Source organism: Pleurodeles waltl, chromosome 10 (genome assembly GCF_031143425.1).
Source record: "Pleurodeles waltl isolate 20211129_DDA chromosome 10, aPleWal1.hap1.20221129, whole genome shotgun sequence".
NCBI classification, from domain to species: domain Eukaryota; kingdom Metazoa; phylum Chordata; class Amphibia; order Caudata; family Salamandridae; genus Pleurodeles; species Pleurodeles waltl.
In genome coordinates, this window is record NC_090449.1 from 254,793,974 (window position 1) to 254,813,824 (window position 19,851).

The window sequence follows — 19,851 nt, forward strand, 5'->3', positions numbered from 1 at the left end:
TCAAGGGGATACAGTCAGTGCCAGATACCGCTTCATACGTTAAGTGATATTTGCCATGGTTGCAGACTGGGAGCAGGAGCATGATTGAAGTATGTCTGTCCCTGCTCATGTAATAATACTGGCTGCACTTCATTTTACTGCTATATGATCTTTCCAGAGGGCCAGCTCTGACAATGTGGGCATCTCAGAGGCAAACCAGTTTTGATGCTTGCATCGGTTACTGAGATGTTTCAACAGAAGAGTGACCCAGTTTACCTCCGAGACAGAGTCACTGAAGGAAAGGCAAAGGGTGGGAAGGGAATTGTATGAAGGCATGATGTATTTTGTTTAGAAAAGTGTCCCTTTTTAAGAAATTGTAAAAAAATGTCTTGCAAGTAATGGAAGGAATGCTCTCTCTCCCTATATCCTCACACCCTAAAGATGTCCAACCATACTACCTCAACAGAGGTGTATTAAGGCTCACATGTATACATGCACTTAATGTTATTGAACACACTTTTGGAATCCTTAAATTGTGATTCAGATATTTTGGCCATACAAGAGGGTTCTGGTGTACTCCAAAGAAATTGTGTGCAAGATTGTTGTAGCCTGTTGTGTGTTGCACAGCATTGGCATGCGTCAAAGCATATATTTAGATCTTGAACGTGATCTAGGCCCACATCCAGGGAACCCAGGGTGGGGTACAAATCAGAAGGTCAGGGAATACTGATACAGGCTTGATTATTGATTTTTTTTTTTATTAGCTGCGAGTTTGCTTTCTGCATTTATGTAGTTGCACAGTTTCCTGCCAATGATGAGTAATGGACTACCACTCCTCCATCCTGCAGCTCCTCCCTTTATTAAACCCCAAAGAGGGTTGAAGGGCAAGATGAGAGAGCCTATCCAATGATTATTTAATAATTTGAGATTATTTGTGAGGGGGTCCGACAAAGGTACCCTGAGCATTATCAGGGGCATGATATAAAGCTGAGCAACACAGTGCTGGCAAAAATTTAGGGAGACATCACCACACACTGCAACGCAGTAGGTGTCCACACCCAGCACAGGAAGTTATGCAGCAAGTCCTGGGAGGATGTTTGTAACTGGGTCCTGAATGTTGGGCCCAGGACAATTAGGACATTTCTGATACCCTTGATTTACAGTACTGCACAGGAGGGTCCTAAGCGCTGCCTGGCCTACTGGAAACGTTTGAGCTGAAGACAGGTCATACATGTATTATTTCTATAAACACTATAGAGCACATGCATTTTAAAAGTGGGATTCAGTTATGTGTTCTACATGACCTTTGTTTGTCTAGCATTTCATGTTGTAATTATTAGTTGTTAGTGTGGTATGAAAGGAATGAAAGTTTAGAAATACTAAAATACATGCGTCGTTGTAGCTTTATTTGGATTCTCTAATAGTCTTTCTGGCATAATGGAAATGCTTTTCAAATACTATATTTTGGGTCAACATAGCAATTCAAACACAACTTCAACATTTGGGATCCGTAACAATTCTATGTTGTCAAATTTAGTTTATGTGATATTGACATTGTGTAGCTCTACCTTAATTTCAAGCCACCAGAGTCGTTTCTATTAAAAAGTAAATCCACATAATTTTTAAATGAATGTATGAAAACTTTACACTTGAATCCAACATAAGACATAGGTGGTCATTCTGACCTCGGCGGTAAAAGGCGCTTACCGCCGGTCACAAGACCGCCATAACACCGCCGCGGTCGCGGTAAACCGCCACGGTCATTCTGACCCGCAACTGGCAAACCGCCAAAAACCCGACATCAACAAAAGTCCGCCACAGCAACGGCCAGCGAAAAACTGGCGATGACCAAACCTCCACCGTCACGCCAACAGAAATACGCCCATGCCATTCTGACCCACAAATCCCCACAGCGGTCTTTCAACCGCGGTATTCCATTGGCGGTACACACCGCCGCGGTCAAAATACACACACCTTTACAAAAACACTACCACATTGGACAATTCAAAATACACACACCTGAGACACATACACACACCACTCCCACACACCCAATTAAATATAAAACACACACCCACATCACCCACAAACCCTTATGACCACAATTGCGACTGAAGGACAGAGAGAGACAGCACAGCATAGAGTAGACCATCACACAGAGGCAAATCACAACATCACCCACACAATATCCACGCACAAAACACCATACACCACCACACTCACCACACTCTACAACACATACACCACCCCTCACCTCATCCACACCACCCCATGGCACCCCAAAGACACCCCAGGCTCTCTGACGCAGAACTCAGGGTCATGGTGGAGGAAATAGTTCGGGTAGAGCCCCAGCTCTTCGGGGCACAGGTGCAGCACACCACCATTGCCAGGAAGATGGAGCTATGGAGCAGAATAGTGGACAGGGTCAACGCTGTGGGACAGCATCCACGAAATCGGGACGACATCAGGAAGCGGTGGAACGACCTACGGGGGAAGGTGCGTTCCATGGTATCAAGGCACACCATCGCGGTACAGCGGACTGGCGGGGGACCCCCACCAACTCCCCCAGAATTCACAGCATGGGAGGAGGAAGTCTTGCACATCCTGCATCCTGAGGGCCTCGCAGGAGTAGGCGGAGGAATGGACTCTGGTAAGTCAAATCTTCACTACTTCATTCCCCCCACCCCACCTGCATGCCAAATCATACCCCACCCTCACCCCCAACCCCATCACACCAACTCCTTGCAAATGGCTCACCATCACAACCCACCCATCCCAAAACCTAGCCCTGCATGCCTCCCCAAAGCATGGACACCCATCACCAAAGCATGCCCACTGCACATACCCATCTCCCCCACAAGCCACCGTCACAAAAGCCCCCACAAGGGAATGCCAGCACTGGGGTACACAGCCACCCACCCATTACACGAAATGGCACACACAGAAGCAATAACCATACTCTAATACCCCTGCAGGACCCGAACGCCACCACACCGCCCAGGCGGGTCCAGAGATGTCCATCCCACCCCCAGAAGAGGCCCCCAGTGATGACAGCAGCTCTGTCTCCCTGGACCCAGATGACCAGCCCGGCCCATCGGGGACCTCAGGACAGTCGGTTCCCCACAGACAGCCACAAGCTACAGCAGACCTAACCCCCTCTGGGAACACCAGCACAGCTCCCACCCAGCGGGCCCATGCCTCTGTTTCCAAGACACGTCAAACAGCGGTGTGTCCACCACTACAGGGCACCCAGGTTGACCCACCACCCCAACAACAACAGGGACCTGGGGGCAGTGGTAGTGGGCACACGGTCCAGGGGACAGAGGCCCAGGGAAACAGGGGAACTGGGAGGGCTGCTGTGCGACAGGGGGGGGACAGGCCCAGGGAACCGACTCTCCAAGAGGCCCTCTCCTCCATCATGGGAGCATACCACCACTCCCAGGAGACGATGGCTACGGTACTGGCCAGGTTCCAGGAGATCCAGGTACTGCAGGAGGAACAGTACATGGGGTTCAGAGAGGAACTGAGAAACATTAGTTCCGCAATGGGGACCATCGTCGTGGCCCTTAACCAGATAGTCACCACATTGCGGGACCATGTGGCACCACAAAGGGCCCCTGTCATTAGCATGGACCAGGAACAGCCTACCACCTCCGCCGGCGCTAGTGGACAGGAGGCCCCCACACAACGACAGGCCACCAGAACCCCACCTCCTGCAGAAGAAGAACCACCCCGCAAGCGGTACCTGAGATCTCACAAGAAGACAGAGTAGGATGCCAAGACCCCCGCCAGCAAACGATACCCCCTGATGTCATCCCACTGTCCCACATTGTCACCCTGTCCAAACTTAAACTGCCCCTGCTCCATCCTTCCACAGGCATATGGACAATGCACCTGTGAGACTGAAAACTGGACTCTGCCATGGACATTACTCCACCATCACCCATCACCGTTTTACAATCATGTCCCTAAATTTAGCACTTTAATAAAATCACTTATTGCACTTAACAAAATCTGGAGTCTGCTTGTATTTTGAACAAATGTATTAGACATAACGTTGCCAAAATGTTCAGTTACATTGTGATGACAACATACCACGGTCACACAGCTGTAGTCCATGGGCAAACAAAGCAGAGATCACGCAGTGGGGCCCAAAGCTCTGAAAACGGAAGCGAAAGTCACAACTCAGTTAACAGGAACTGGGGGGAAACACAGACATTAGAGAGGCAGGAGACTTTAAGTAAATGTAAAATGGCGGGGTTGATTCGTACCTGTGTGCTACTGAAAATACTGTTGTATCACTGTGTCCCTGTTGTCTGTGTCGTCCCCGTCGTCTTCCTCCTCTACACTCTCCACAGGCTCCACAGCTGCTACAACACCACCATCTGGACCATCCTCCTGCAGGAAAGGCACCTGCCGTCGCAAAGCCAGGTTGTGAAGCATACAGCAGGCCACGATGATATGGCACACCTTCTTTGGTGAGTACATTAGGGATCCACCTGTCATATGCAGGCACCTAAACCTGGCCTTCAGGAGGCCGAAGGTCCGCTCGATCACCCTCCTAGTACGCCCATGGGCCTCATTGTACCGTTCCTCTGCCCTTGTCCTGGGATTCCTCACTGGGGTCAGTAGCCACGACAGGTTGGGGTAACCAGAGTCACCAATTAGCCACACACGGTGTCTCTGTAGCTGTTCCATCACGTAAGGGATGCTGCTATTTCGCATGATGTACGCGTCATGCACTGACCCAGGGAACTTGGCATTTACATGGGAGATGTACTGGTCAGCCAAACAGACCACCTGGACATTCATCGAATGATAACTTTTTCTGTTCCTGTACACCTGCTCACTTTCACTGGGGGGAACCAAAGCCACATGGGTCCCATCAATGGCACCAATGATGTTGGGGATATGACCAAGGGCATAGAAATCACCCTTCACTGTAGCCAAATCGCCCACCTCAGGGAAAACAATGTAGCTCCGCATGTATTTCATCAGGGCAGACAACACTCTGGACAAAACCTTAGAAAACATAGGCTGAGACATCCCTGATGATATGGCCACTGTTGTTTGGAATGATCCACTAGCCAAAAAATGGAGTACTGACAGAACCTGCACTAGAGGGGGAATCCCTGTGGGTTGGCGAATGGGGGACATCAGGTCTGGCTCCAGCTGGGCACACAGTTCCTGTATAGTGGCTCGGTCAAGTCTGTATGTCAGTATGACATGTCTTTCTTCCATTGTCGACAGGTCCACCAGCGGTTTGTACACGGGAACATACCTCCATCTCCTCGCAAGTCCCAGCGGACGGTGCCTAGGAAGGACAACATGGAGCACAGAGTCAAGCAACCCACAGGTACGTAACCACAGCTTGCACAGAACACGATTCGCTATGCATTGAATGGCTTGTATGAGTGGCAATGCAAGGCCTAGGCCTGTGTGACGCAGTACAAATTAAGCCATGTGGGCCCTTGAAATGGCGGCTGCCTGACCTGTGAAGTGTGACAATGGGATGTGAGGTCAATGCGCTGGCGTGGCACACCGTGGCGGTAGGCGGTCGAAGACCGCGGCGCAAAGCAGCATTGGTTAACATTGAACCCTATGGGTCTCAGGAGCCAATGACGATGTGCGCCGGCGGTCGCGGTACGCACCGCCGCGGGCGTGACCGCCATCTTCTATCTGCTTAATCACTCGAGACCTGATCATCTACAGGAGAGGACCTATACTGCAAGTGCTGCTGTGACCTCGGTCTGGAAGATACAATGGCTGCTGCGACTGGGGAAAGGGCCCCTGCCTTCACATCTGAGGAATTGGAGAAACTTGTTGATGGGGTCCTCCCCCAGTATGCGCTACTCTACGGTCCTCCAGACCAACAGGTAAGTACACTGGGACCATGCTTTGTGGGCAATGCCTGTGTTGAGTGGGGTGGATAAAAGATGGTGGGGAGGGGAGCGAATGAGGCATGCATCGCACGACAGATGAGAGCATGTGCCATATGGCTAGGTTGGGGAGGGGGGGCCACTCACATCGACCATGCAGAAAATGATGATATTTATTTTCCCACCCTGTCCATGTCACATAGGTCAGCGCCCATCAGAAGATCGACATTTGGCGTGCCATCGCCAAGGACGTCCGGACCCTGGGGCTCCACAACAGACGGGGCACCCACTGCCGCAAGAGGTGGGAGGACATCCGCCGCGGGAGCAGGAAGACCGCGGAGGCTCTGCTGGGGATGGCCTCCCAACGTAGGAGGGGTGGCTCCCGTCAATTGACCCCCCTGATGTCCCGGATCCTGGCGGTGGCCTACACGGATTTGGATGGGCGCGTGAGGACATCACAGCAAACACAAGGGGGTGAGTACCAGCACATTCTGCTATGTTAGCGCACAGTGGAGGTGTCTGGGTGGGGGAGGAGGGCTGTGGGTATCTCTAGGCCAGGGCGACTTCTGTAGGCTGGTCCCCTCCATAAGGTCACCTATGTGTGCAGTTGTCGTCCATAGGCTTGTAGGCCAAGTCACAATAATTGAGTAGTGTACACCGAGTGCGCGGCGTAGTGCAGGGGGCTTCTGTGTCTGTCCTCTCCGCCAACGGTGTCGCCATTGCATGCACTCAACATGTCATTCTTTCTCCCCCCCCCCTTTTTTGTGGTCTTCCTGTTCATGTGTGCATTAGCATCATCAGGCGGAGGAGAAGAGGCATCGGAGCACGAGGGAGCTGCATCTCACATGGCCCTGGAGGGCCATGCAACCGACTCCGAGTTCACCAGTGAGACGGAGGGCGAGGGGAGCTCCACAACGGGGACCCGTGGAGACGTCAGCGACACAGACACGTCCTCGGAAGGGAGCTCCCTTGTGGTGGCGGCAACATCCGTGCCCACCGCTACAACAGGTACAGCCGCCACCCCGCGCACCAGCTCCGCCCTCCAAGCAGCCCCTCAGCGTTCGCCCCGTGCCCGCTCGGCCAGGAAGGCGGCCATCTCCTTCGCCCCAGGCACCTCAGGCCCTGCCCCAGTTACCCCTGCTGCCCTCAGTGAGGAGATCATTGACCTCCTCCAGACGCTCATTGTTGGGCAGTCTACCCTTTTGAATGCCATCCAGGGTGTAGAAAGGGAGGTGCACCGGAGCAATGCATACCTGGAGGGCATTCATTCGGGTCAGGCTGCCCATCAGCGATCGTTCAACGCTCTGGCCTTAGCACTGACGGCAGCCATTGTCCCTGTCTCCTGCCTCCCCCCTCCAATTTCCTCATCCCAGTCCCACTCCCCTGTTCCTCTGCCTATCCCAGCCACACCTACAGACCAGCCTGCACACACATCAACACCCAAGGGCAGCTCATCCAGACATAAGCACCACAGATCACACAAGCATTCACACATGCAACATCCACATGCAGACATGCCAACAGCCACTGCCTCCTCTGTGTCCCCCTCCTCCTCGTCTCCCTCCTCCCTCCCTGTGACGTCTCCACTCACACCTGCATGCACACCACCATCAGCCAGTACGTCCATCACCAGTACACCCACCAGAACACTCCGCACACGTGCAGTCACCACCCCCACTGCCATTTACACGTCCCCTGTGTCCTCTCCCAGTGTGTCTGTCACCCCCTCTTCCAAACCACACAAACGCAGGCAGCCACCCACCCAACAGCCATCCACCTCATGACAGCCTCCGTCACAAGCACCTGCACCCAAAGACAGCACACTTGACTCTCCTACAACCACATCCTCTTCCTCCACTCCCATACCCACTGCACCTACCCTTCCCACTGCTCCTAAAAAGTTTTTCCTCTCCAAAATTAACCTCTTTGCATCACCTGACCCACCCCCTCCATCTCGTAAGAGTCCAAACAGCACCTCAGCCACCACAAGCCCTGCACCTACAAGGACCATAGTCCAGGGCTATTGGAGTCCACCAGCTTCTAGGGCAGCAACATCGGCCAGCAGCAAGGGGACAGCCAGCCCACCCCCTGGGAAAAAAACTAAAAAAGGGAAGGGCCGGCGCGAGAGGCCAGAGACGGCAGCCCCCAAAGGCACTACCCTGGCACCGTCACCTGGCACATCCACAAAGGGAGGCAAGGGCCCCAGAGAATCGGCGAAGGAGGGCAAGGGCAGCAGGGCGGACATTTCCGGCAGCAGGCGAGCTGCCCAGGAGGGCCCCACCAGCCCCATTTCGGGTGTGAAGGAGGACACCCACGGGCCCAGGACTCCAGCACAGGAGGGCCCCGCAAGCGAAAGGTCGGATGGCGACTGAGCGGAAAATATTGGCCCGATCTGGTTCCCTGGGAACACATGTCAAGCACCGCCGAACAGGGCCCCACCGTGACAAGCACCGCTGAACAGGGCCCCGCCGTGCAAGCACCGCTGAACAGGGCCCTTCCTGTCAAGCACCGCTGAACTGGGCCCCGCCGTGACAAGCACCGCTGAACAGGGCCCCGCCGTGCAATCACCGCTGAACAGGGCCCTTCCTGTCAAGCACTGCTGAACTGGGCCCCGCCGTGACAAGCACCGCTGAACAGGGCCCCGCCGTGACAAGCACCGCTGAACAGGGCCTTTCCTGTCAAGCACCGCTGAACTGGGCCCCGCCGTGACAAGCACCGCTGAACAGGGCCCTTCCTGTCAAGCACCGCTCCGCTGGGCCCTTCATCTCAAGCACCGCTCCGCTGGGCCCTTCATCTCAAGCACCGCTCCGCTGGGCCCTTCATCTCAAGCACCGCTCCGCTGGGCCCTTCCTGTCAAGCACCGCTCCGCTGGGCCCTTCCTGTCAAGCACCGCTCCGCTGGGCCCTTCCTCTCAAGCACCGCTCCGCTGGGCCCTTCATCTCAAGCACCGCTCCGCTGGGCCCTTCCTCTCAAGCACCGCTCCGCTGGGCCCTTCATCTCAAGCACCGCTCCGCTGGGCCCTTCCTGTCAAGCACCGCTCCGCTGGGCCCTTCATCTCAAGCACCGCTCCGCTGGGCCCTTCATCTCAAGCACCGCTCCGCTGGGCCCTTCCTCTCAAGCACCGCTCCGCTGGGCCCTTCATCTCAAGCACCGCTCCGCTGGGCCCTTCCTCTCAAGCACCGCTCCGCTGGGCCCTTCATCTCAAGCACTGCTCCGCTGGGCCCTTCATCTCAAGCACCGCTCTGCTGGGCCCTTCCTGTCAAGCACCGCTCCGCTGGTCCCTTCATCTCAAGCACCGCTCCGCTGGGCCCTTCCTGTCAAGCACCGCTCCGCTGGGCCCTTCATCTCAAGCACCGCTCCGCTGGGCCCTTCATCTCAAGCAACGCTCCGCTAGGCCCTTCCTGTCAAGCACCGCTCCGCTGGGCCCTTCCTCTCAAGCACCGCTCCGCTGGGCCCTTCATCTCAAGCACCGCTCCGCTGGGCCCTTCCTCTCAAGCACCGCTTCGCTGGGCCCTTCATCTCAAGCACCGCTCCGCTGGGCCCTTCCTGTCAAGCACCGCTCCGCTGGGCCCTTCCTGTCAAGCACCGCTCCGCTGGGCCCTTCATCTCAAGCACCGCTCCGCTGGGCTCTTCATCTCAAGCACCGCTCCGCTGGGCCCTTCCTGTCAAGCACCGCTCCGCTGGGCCCTTCCTGTCAAGCACCGCTCCACTGGGCCCTTCATCTCAAGCACCGCTCCGCTGGGCCCTTCCTGTCAAGCACCGCTCCGCTGGGCCCTTCCTCTCAAGCACCGCTCCGCTGGGCCCTTCATCTCAAGCACCGCTGGCCCATTGGCAGGGCCGGATCTGTGTCGGCCAGGGCTACACGAAGCACTCTGGGCACCATGCCTCCTCCAGAACCAGTGGAGTCTGTAATCCACTTGATGGACTGTGGCTTTGCACTCCCCAGGATGGGTCAGTGGGCAAGCCACCCACTGTAGAGGCTTGAGAGACTGTGGCTTTGCACTCCCCAGGATGGTACAGTGGGCAACCCACCCACTGTAGAGACTTGTGAGACTGTGGCTTTGCACTCCCCAGGATGGTACAGTGGCCATGGAGGCCCCTCGTGGATCTGGCGTCGTGGACTCAACTGGCTGAGGTGCCCCCCTTCCCTTCCCCCTGAGGTGCCTGTAGTTTTACTATCTGATGCCCCTGCAGTGTTCTCTCCAATGGAATCGGGTCTCGTGGGTGGGCTTTGCCCATGTGTTTAGGCCCATTGGCCCACGAACAATGGATGATAGCCAATATGGCCCGGACTTTTGACCTATGTATATATTGTTCATGATGTAATATATTTTATTTATATATTTCATATTTCACTTAACTTCAATTATGCTATAATATACTTCATTTTTAATGATCATTTTATTTTGTCTTTGCATTCTTCCGGGGGGGTGTCACTCTGACTTGTTGCTCTGCATTGATGTGTGTGTTGTAGTGGGTGAGGGTGGGGGTGGGTGTGTGGCGTATGTGTGTCCCCGTAATTTTTGGCTCTCCCCTCCCCTGTGTCATAGGTGCAGTACTCACCGTTGTCTTCTGCGCCGGCATTCGTGCTCCTGGTAGAGGAGCAGGTAGACAATAGCTGGTAGGATGTGTAGTTCGAGTTCCATGCTGTCCAGATTCCTCGTGGAGTGTGTAGAGGTGAGCGTTTTCCCGTTCGAAGTCTGTTTCCGACGTGTTTTTATCGGCGGGGCTCCCGCCCTGGAAAAGGTGGCGGATTGGTGAGTTGTGATAAGGTGGGCGGTACATTGTCTGCCGCCTGTCTGTTGGCGGTGACCGCCGCCCTGCTTGTCTGTACCGCCGTGGCGGTCGGAGTGTTAAAGTGGCGGGCTGTGTTGGCGGTTCCCGCCAGGGTCGGAATTCCATTTTTTGGGCCGCCTGCCTGTTTGCGGGTTGGCCGCCGCTTTTACACCGACCGCCAGGGTTGGAATGACCCCCATAATCCTTTACAATGATTTTTGCCTTGTACAAATACGCTGTAATCTAATCTAAGATAGGCAATGGAGCAGGCAGGCTTAACTTAGAAGGCAACGTGTAAAGTATTTGTGCAATAACTCATACTGTAACACAGTGAAAACACCACAAAAAGTACTCCACGCCAGTTTAGCAAAATAGATAATATTTATCCAAATAAAACAAGATCAAAATAAAAAAAATCCAATATGCATAAGTCAAGATATGACCTTTTAAAGGTTTAAATGAGTCTCAATCCTTAAGAATCAGTGGTTACATCCTTGTAACACACAGTTCGTGGGATGCACCCAAGTATAACGATGCACGGGGTTGCAGAGGAGGAGATGCGTTGAAAAATAAGGGGGTGCGTCAGATTTTCCGGCGTGGCACAGACGATGCGTTGAAAATCCTTGATGGGCTGGTAAGAATGAGCAGGCACTGTGTCGATCGGGAGGCGATGCAGTAATTTTTCAGCTGCAAGGCAGGCGCTGCGTCGGTTTCTGCAGGCGTTGCACTGATTTTCCAAAGCACGGGGATTTTCTTCTCTTTGGTGAAGTCTTTGTTGTCCTGAAGGTTCAGAACAGTAGGCAAGTTCAAGCCAAGCCCCTGGAAAGCATTGTGGGGAAGGCAGAGTCCTTCTAGCTGAGTCAGGGGTCAGCAGGCAGCAGGCAGCAGGCAGCAGGGCAACAAGCAGGGCAGTAGTCTTTTTCAGCAAAGCAGTCCAGATGAGTCCTTTGGGCAGCCAGGCAGTCCCTCTGACAGAGTCCTGGTGTAGATCCAGAAATGTCTACTTTTGGAGGGTCACAGACCCAGTATATATCCCCAAAATGCCTTTGAAGTGGGGGAAACTTCAAAGAGTGGTTTTGAAGTGCACAAGTTCCTCTTTCAACCCAGTCCTGTCTGCCAGGATCCCTGTGGGGGGGTTATCAGTCCTTTGTGGGAGGGCATGCCACTGACCTTTGAAGTGTAAGAGAGACCCCCTCTACCTGTCTTGTCCAGGGAGACCCATTCAGTATACAGATGAGTGCAGATGTGACTGTGTGTCCTGTGTTTATGGCTGTCTGAGTGGAATGCACAAGGGGAGCTATCAACCAGCACAGAGCAGACGTGGGTTGGAGAAAGGATGTAAGGCACAGATGGCATCAAGAGCAAATGTTACCATGTTTTTAGGGAGAGAGCACATGCACTTTAGCATTAATTAGCAGTGGTAACGTGTCTAGAGCCCTAAAGCCAACATAAATAAGGTCAGAAAAAGAGGAGGGGGAAGTCAAAAAGTTTGTGGTGACCCTTCAGAGAGGGCCATTTTCCAACAGGTAACATGTTGAAGATATTGCAAAACATCATTTACAAGTTTAAGCCCAACTTAGCTAAACAAACCCTCCTTGATCAACCCTTTCACCTCCATTGAATGCCTGATTGCAAAATTATCATGTTTTACTATTTGGAAGTTAAGGGCTTATTTACAAGCCCCTTGCACCGCACGTGTGCCACTTTTTCCCATATAAAAATTGACATACTGGCGGCGCAAGGGTCTTGTAAATAAGCCCCTTGGTATATAAACATTGGGTTGCTACACGTTTGCTAAAGACTGCACAATATCAGTTCTTTTATTTAGAGATATAATATCCCTTTTAAATAAAGTACATTTAACATGCAGCATTGACATATGAATTCAAAGTTTATTTTTTCCATCTTCAGGATCTGGAGCAATTAAGATGATCCTCAACTTAAAGGCAGACACAGAGCTATCTAGCAGCGACAAGAAAGAAGCCCAAAAAGCAGGGGTTGCGCATCTCCCCAAGACAAACAAGATCTACTGAAAAAATACTGCAGGTGGAGGCCATGGAGAACTGTGGGACACCACCAGCGAGGAGGAGGCAGATATTGGTGCTCCTCCTGGCCTTGAGCCAGACCAACCATTGGTCTTCAAACAGCAGGACCCACCACGATCTGGGCCTGGCCCACCCTACCTCCAGTGGCCTCATACCTTTGGACCTCTAGCTGCACCCCGTGAACTGGCATCATCATCGCCAAGTGCCTGCTCAGAACAACACCAGCAGTTGACCGATATTTTAGACCCTGATATCGTACAGCCCTTTTGCACAGCCCACTCTCTTCTCCCAGATTATGTGTCCTTGGCTGCTCTCAGGGAGGTCCAGAGGCTAATTGGAGAAGATCAGGGAGCCATCTCTCACGATATCTGGAACTTAGTAGGAGAGACCCAGATACACTGAGAAATGGTCACTCAACATCTCCGATCCTTAGGTGGCTTTATGACTTCCTTGACAGCAGATCTAATATTGCATCTGCCTTTCAAACTCACCCCACTGCCTGTTGTCCGATCTGTCAATTTTCTGTCATTCCTGTTTCCACTGCAATTCTGTGTTTTCTCCTTCCCATTGGGTTTCGAGGCCTGCAATGGTCCACATATAACATACACGCCAGGAGAGGTCTTAACCATCGCTGTGGTGAAAACTGAGACTGAGCACTGCCAGAAACCTTTGACCCTAAGCCAGGAACATGACTCTAGCTCAGACAATTAATTTATTATAATTTAGGACAGTGGACTTTTTGTGAAGTTTGAGTTTTTGGGCAAAATAAAGGATTCTTTATATGGTCCCTTTTGTATATAGACTTTGGGCCATATTTACAAGAAATGATGCATCGCTGGGTTGCATCAGCCATGCATTAAAATAACTTGCGCTTCGGTACAACAGAATCCTATGCCATGGAAGCGTTGTGTTTAAAATATGGCATACCATGGCGTAAGGATCCTGGCTGTGTCAAAAAAACTACGCATCCATGTGCACCATGTCATAAAGAATTCTGATGCTTCTGCTGCAAAAGTGACGCAGGGATGACTTCTGCCACCTAAAGTGACACAAATCGGCCCTGCATCACTTGTGAGTGTGACATGCAGAAAAAAAGTTTTAAAAATGACACTTCCTTTGAAATCAAAATGGCACACTTCACAGAAGGCAGCAATGGTGCAAGCAGCAGAAGCAAGGACAACAACCCCAGCATCAGCCAGGATGTCCAGACAGACTCGCAGGGGAAGAGAAAGAGGATGTGCAACTTCAGTGAGGAAAATGACATCTTGATCACTGAGGTGACAAAGCTCCAACATCAGCTCTTTGTCACCTCAAAATTGCCTCTAGGGAGGAAAGAGGCAATTTGGCAGTCCATAGTGGAGAAGGTCAACAGTGTGGGACAAGCAAAGAGGACCATCACAGACTGCAAGAAGTGCTGCAAGATTATAAGTGTAGGACAAAGGAGAAACTGGCCAACAACCTTAAGGCAGCAATGCAGACTGGAGGAGGGAGGCCTGCGCCCCAGGAGAAGCTGGATGCCTTGGAGGAGTGGCAACAGCTGTCATCCCAGATGGGTTGGTGGCTGGATTCCCAGGACATGGCAGTGCAGCATGCGAGGAACAACCACAGACACAGGGTAAATATTAACAAGAGGCAATGTGGGCAAAAAAGTTATGTTGTGCAGTGCAGCTAGCTATGTCCAAGACTTCCAATGTGCTGTCAGCAGGGCAAAGGAAAGGGATCTGGACCATGTCCTGTTAAATGGTGCAGAAATGTCAGTCACACTGCCCAGTTACATGTTGCACAGCTCAGTCAGGCTCCGTCACGTTTATCCATTACATCTGGGAAGTGCAGCACCAGTCCAGGTTCTCCTTTGTATACTGACATGTGTAGTGGAATGTACAACATGAATCACCTAAACTACAAGTCCCACAATACAAAGTAAAAACATGGGGGCCCAATAACAAGGTAAGTGGCGAAGGGCAGCACTGCTAGTAACCTTTCTACGCTGCCCTATGCCATTTGGAATCAGTAGGAATGGGCTGTACCTACAAGATAACATGCATTCCTGTTCTCTCTCCCTGCACTGAATGGAAATATGCCCCATGCACTGGAACAACACATCATGCATAGACATCTGAACCCTACACAACCTGATGGTAACAATGCAGGCCGCCTTGCACCCAGAGGCCACTGTGTCTTCCATGGGCCCATAAACACAAATATGCACTGTAAAGTACACCAAGGGCATGTGCTTGTGAGAGGAGAAACAGTTCGCCTGAGAGGCGGGGTCAAGTGTGAGGTATGAGAAGTATCAACACATAGGAACATGCCAAGAGCCACGTGTTTATTAACTGGCATGACAATACATAGCACACAGTTGTCCTGATGTGCGTGGTGAGACCACACAGGTGTCAGTTGCCATGGTAGGGACCACCAGAATTCACACCATGTACTGAATCTGACTGGGTCAGGGTTAATGCAAGTGATGCACATCAGAGGCTATGTGTGATAAAACCAAAGCTGAGGTGTGGCCCTGGCGGACCCATGGTTGTGCAGTGCATTGTATGTGCTGGAGGAGTAGGTTGAACTGCCACTGTGTCTGAATGGGGAGACATTGCATAGCAAGGATCTCAAAATGGATATGTTTACTGCAAGACAGCTAGACCAATACACATGCACGTCTGTGTCTGACAGTGTCACTCTTGTGTTGCAGCAGGAAGGGATGACAGAGAAGAGCCCACTGGGGTACAACACCATACATGTGATGTGTTCCTGGGTGAAGATGTAGCATGTGGCAGGAGGGAGTCTGAAGGGAAATTGTCACACCATGCTTCATATGTCTCAGTAGGAGGATGTGAAATAGGAATCTGTCAAGGTACAGGAAGAACTAGACTGCCACCACAAAGGGCAAAAGTCAGCGATGGTTGGAGACTGAGGTGGATTTGCCAGTCATGTTGCAAACCTTGGTAGATACCTGTCACCAATTCCAGCACTACTACCATGTGAGGTACAGCTTGGTCCATAACCCTCAATACCAGCCAGACTTGTTAGTACATTGAATATGGGCAGACGTATTGTTGGTTTTGTAGGCACCTGAGAGTCAATCTATGATCTGGGTTACATCACTGTGTGTCAGTAAGTTGAGTCACTGTCACAAAATGAGGAGCTACAGAGGAGGCATGTACATGTATCAGTGAGTGGGCCTGAGTCAAAGGATGTGTCATACTAAGCAGATACCCACCTTTGGCAATTATCAACTGGAGTGAGTGTCAGTGCAAAGATGAAGCCAAACATATATACAATCAAATCTAATGAGGAGGTTGTTTGGTGTATGAGTTGAGCAGGATAGGTGTTACAAAATCAACCCTTGACCACATGAAGCACAATGTGCATGCAAGACAGCACAACAACGCAGATTGTGTCATAGTGGACAGTGTGAAACCCAGATGGCAGGATCATCACAAATTTATGGCTAAACACACATCACCAGCACCGGAGCAGTGGGCTGAATACTGGCTACAGGGAATGCAGGCACCCTGGGGATTCGAGGCAATCTGAACAGTAATGTTGTCAACATGTTAAAACACAATCACTATAGGCATCATCTTATCATATGTCCAGTGACCTGTGTAATTCTCTTGCAATTTGTGCCATGGCTCAAAACGTATTCCTTGTTACACACTGGTTGTATTAAGAATACAGAGATACAGCTATCTGAAAGGCAACTACAGTGCAAATTTGCCTTCATACCTCTGTGTAACTGACATCCTATGCCTCAATGTTGTATTGAAATTCAAATATTAGCAAGCCTGATAGTCATTCAGATTACTCATGAAAACATGTAACATAGGACACAATTAACATGTCTCTCTCTCATTGCAGAGGATGTACCTACACCTCCTGTGCAGCTGCCTGTCCGTGATGACGATCTGGATGAGGATGACAGCCTGCCAACTCCTAACAAAGACACACTCCAGCAAATCCTGTCCTTTGACACACCATCTCAGTGTTGAGGGAAGGCCAACAGTGTTGCAGTGTCTCCAAAGGATTCACTCATCACCCAACAGACACCACCTTCCAGCCCACACCCACACCCAGCCCTGGAGTCCGAGGGCCCCCAGGTAGAAATCCCAAATTGTTTGGTAAGAGTTCAGCGGCAGATGCTAGATGTGGTGCAGGTGGGGAAGGAGCCCCTGGCAAGCACCCTAGAGGCAGTCCATAGATGCCTGAATCCCAATAAGGACACATCGGCCGCTATACGAGGCACCTACCCTCCGCTCTGTGGTCTCCAACAGTACCTGGCTGACATTGCTGGAGTTATGAGGCAGAGGCATAAACAACTGCCCTGCCAAAGTAGCACCAGCCAGGTTGCCAAACAGCTTGGGGCAAAACACAATGGGACACATACATTGCCACAATGGGTGCCTGCCACCGCAACCTTGGTGCTGTGCTGGTAAACCAGCAGGCCCTTCTCAGTGCAGTGCTGCCTAATTTGTTGGCACTGAGAAATGCGGTTGCAGACTGGGGATCCACATCTTCAGTCCCTGATGTGTGTGTGTGCCTCTTTTGCCTCCAGCACCTACAAAGCCCCACTCATGAGCAGCACCACACACATCAGAAGAGGACGATGCAGACGTCACCTCTTTCCAATGTAAAACTGCCCAGTAGCATTTCCCTGTGCCAAATTGCCAGTTTCTCCTTTGCCCAGTGCTGACCACAATGCCAATGTACTTCCCAACTGGTACTGTCCTCAGTTTGCTGTCCCACATATTGATTTCACCCATTTGTGGACTGTCAATGTGGACTATCTTCCCTATTGGCAATTTGTTAATTTTCATCCTTGCTGAAACACTCTTCTCTTCCACATGTCCCATGCAGCGTATCCCCCATGGACTCTGTCTGGACATTCAATTGCTCAAACAAACTTTTTGTGGTTGTTACCCTAGTAACTGTGCCTATGATTCTACAAACTGTTGCACATGTAAATAAATGCACTGAGTTCAACCTGTGTGTTGTATGTCTGTTGGAGTCTGGGCTATGTAGAACATGGTGGATTGTGTGAGGCAAAGACACCAACTACTCCCCACAAGGACATGTATGTAATGGAGTCATGGACAAAGCTACACAGAAGGGTATTTGTTGAACCCTGTATATATGTAGACTAGCAAGTAGTTACTCAAGGTCACAAGAATGAAGTGAAACACATATCATGCAGTCAGTGTTAATGGTGAATCAATTTGCGGCACTAGTGGGGAGTCTATTCATGGATACTAGTCAGCCAGCAACACTGATGTGACAAGCAAGAGATGCAAGGGTGAGTGTGTAAGGGGCTGGCATCAGTGTGTAACCCTGATACTCCTTGATTAGTGACTCTGGTTTGATATCACCATCCCTCCAATGCCTGTTGCATGACTTACACACATAGGGCAACAGAATGTGAATACTTGTTTGTCCTGTCTATCCATTCATATCAAGAGTGCCGATTAGAGTGCACAACTAGGTTTGTCGACCCCTTATGCGATTCCATGCCCAACCTGAGAGATTCCTCTCCATAGGTCTTTCACCTAGTCACACATATCTACAAGCACTGCTAGCAAAGCCAACTGCACATACTTAACATTACCTAGGCAGATATGCTAACTCCTACGCAGTAAAACATGAGGTAGACTTGGGTGTAGAAAATAATGATATTTAATGTAATGTATAAAATGTATCCTACCTAAACCTACCTAACCTACACTACCTTACCTATCTAACCTAAACTACACCTAAACATCACTATGTTGACAGTACACAAGGGGTGAGATATGTTGGAGTCTTGTGCTAACCATGTAACTGTTAAACTCTCAGAATTGCACTGCCTTACTAACTGAGGACAGTGTAGGACTTATTTTTCAACATGATCCAGTGTTCTGGGTTTGAAGCCTGCACTGGCAGACAATGGGCGGCATAGCACGAAGGCAGGCACATTATGTGAATGGTGAATGTGTGGCTCCCTGTCCTATGAGCTGTACTTTGTGCATGAGGGTCTACCTTGATGCACAGTTAGAACCCTTTGATGACTCTTAGAGTAGGTTTGTCGGGCACACAATGGAGTGGATATATGATGACAGGTGTGTATATATGATGCATAATGGTATTTCCCAAGGCACACATGACCTGGGGAGGGCCAAATATTTGAAACCTTTTCAGTTTCACAAGTATTGGCTACGTGACATGCCTCATGACCATAGAAATGACCTGTGGACAAATAGACAATAGAAATGGAGGCCCTTTCTTCAACACAGTATTGTGACACAGCATTATGCATAGTGTTGCACTGCTGAGGATCTTTTTATCATTCCAAAACACACAGGGCCTCATTTATGGGTTGCTGTCACAGGGCAGCATAGGGAGTCACTTAGCTGCACTGCCCTGCATCAAAAGAAAAGGGCATGAATGTGCCATATTAACAAAAAACAGCGCATTGTTGTTCCTTCAGCATGCGCAAGATCACAGATTGGTGACTAGCACCAACACATGCCCCTTGCAGCAGAGTGAAGGTGTGTCTGTGTTATGGGCTCAATTGTTTTTATGTGGAAAGGGGCACCTTCCTGCACAAGAACAAACAATAGAAGCTTTTCCTCTTTGTATGTGTCCAGCAGAATGCAGCACACATAGAATGAGTAAATGACAAGGAGAAATGAAGTTATTTCTCCTTGTTACACCTTGCCTGGGGAGGCACACATGTTGACACATTTACAGTCTTCTAGGTCCTTGTAATTCTAGGAATGTTTCAAATGTTATTGGTGTTACATAGGGAAACCCGCTGTAAGGCCCATGGGACACATCCTTGATGTAGAGTAAGGCAATGCAGCACTTTGCATTGCCTTGCCTTTGTCCATATCTATGAGGCAACGCAAGGGCCCGCAGGGTGACTTTGCATTGCCTCATAGATATGATTGAGAGACCTGCACCACCAGAGCGTCAGGCGGTCCAGAAATGCAGTGCAGGCCTCTTGTACAAGAGGCCACAGTGGCTTAACAGGTATTAGCATGTGTGACTTGAGGGTTGTAGTGTGCCACATGTGTCATGTAGTATGGTGCAAGTATGAGTCCCACACTTGCTACGTATACACTGTCTTATTCACCCAACACAAATATGGCTATTTTAACCATCATGATTTACTGTCATGAGGTTAGTCATGCGCT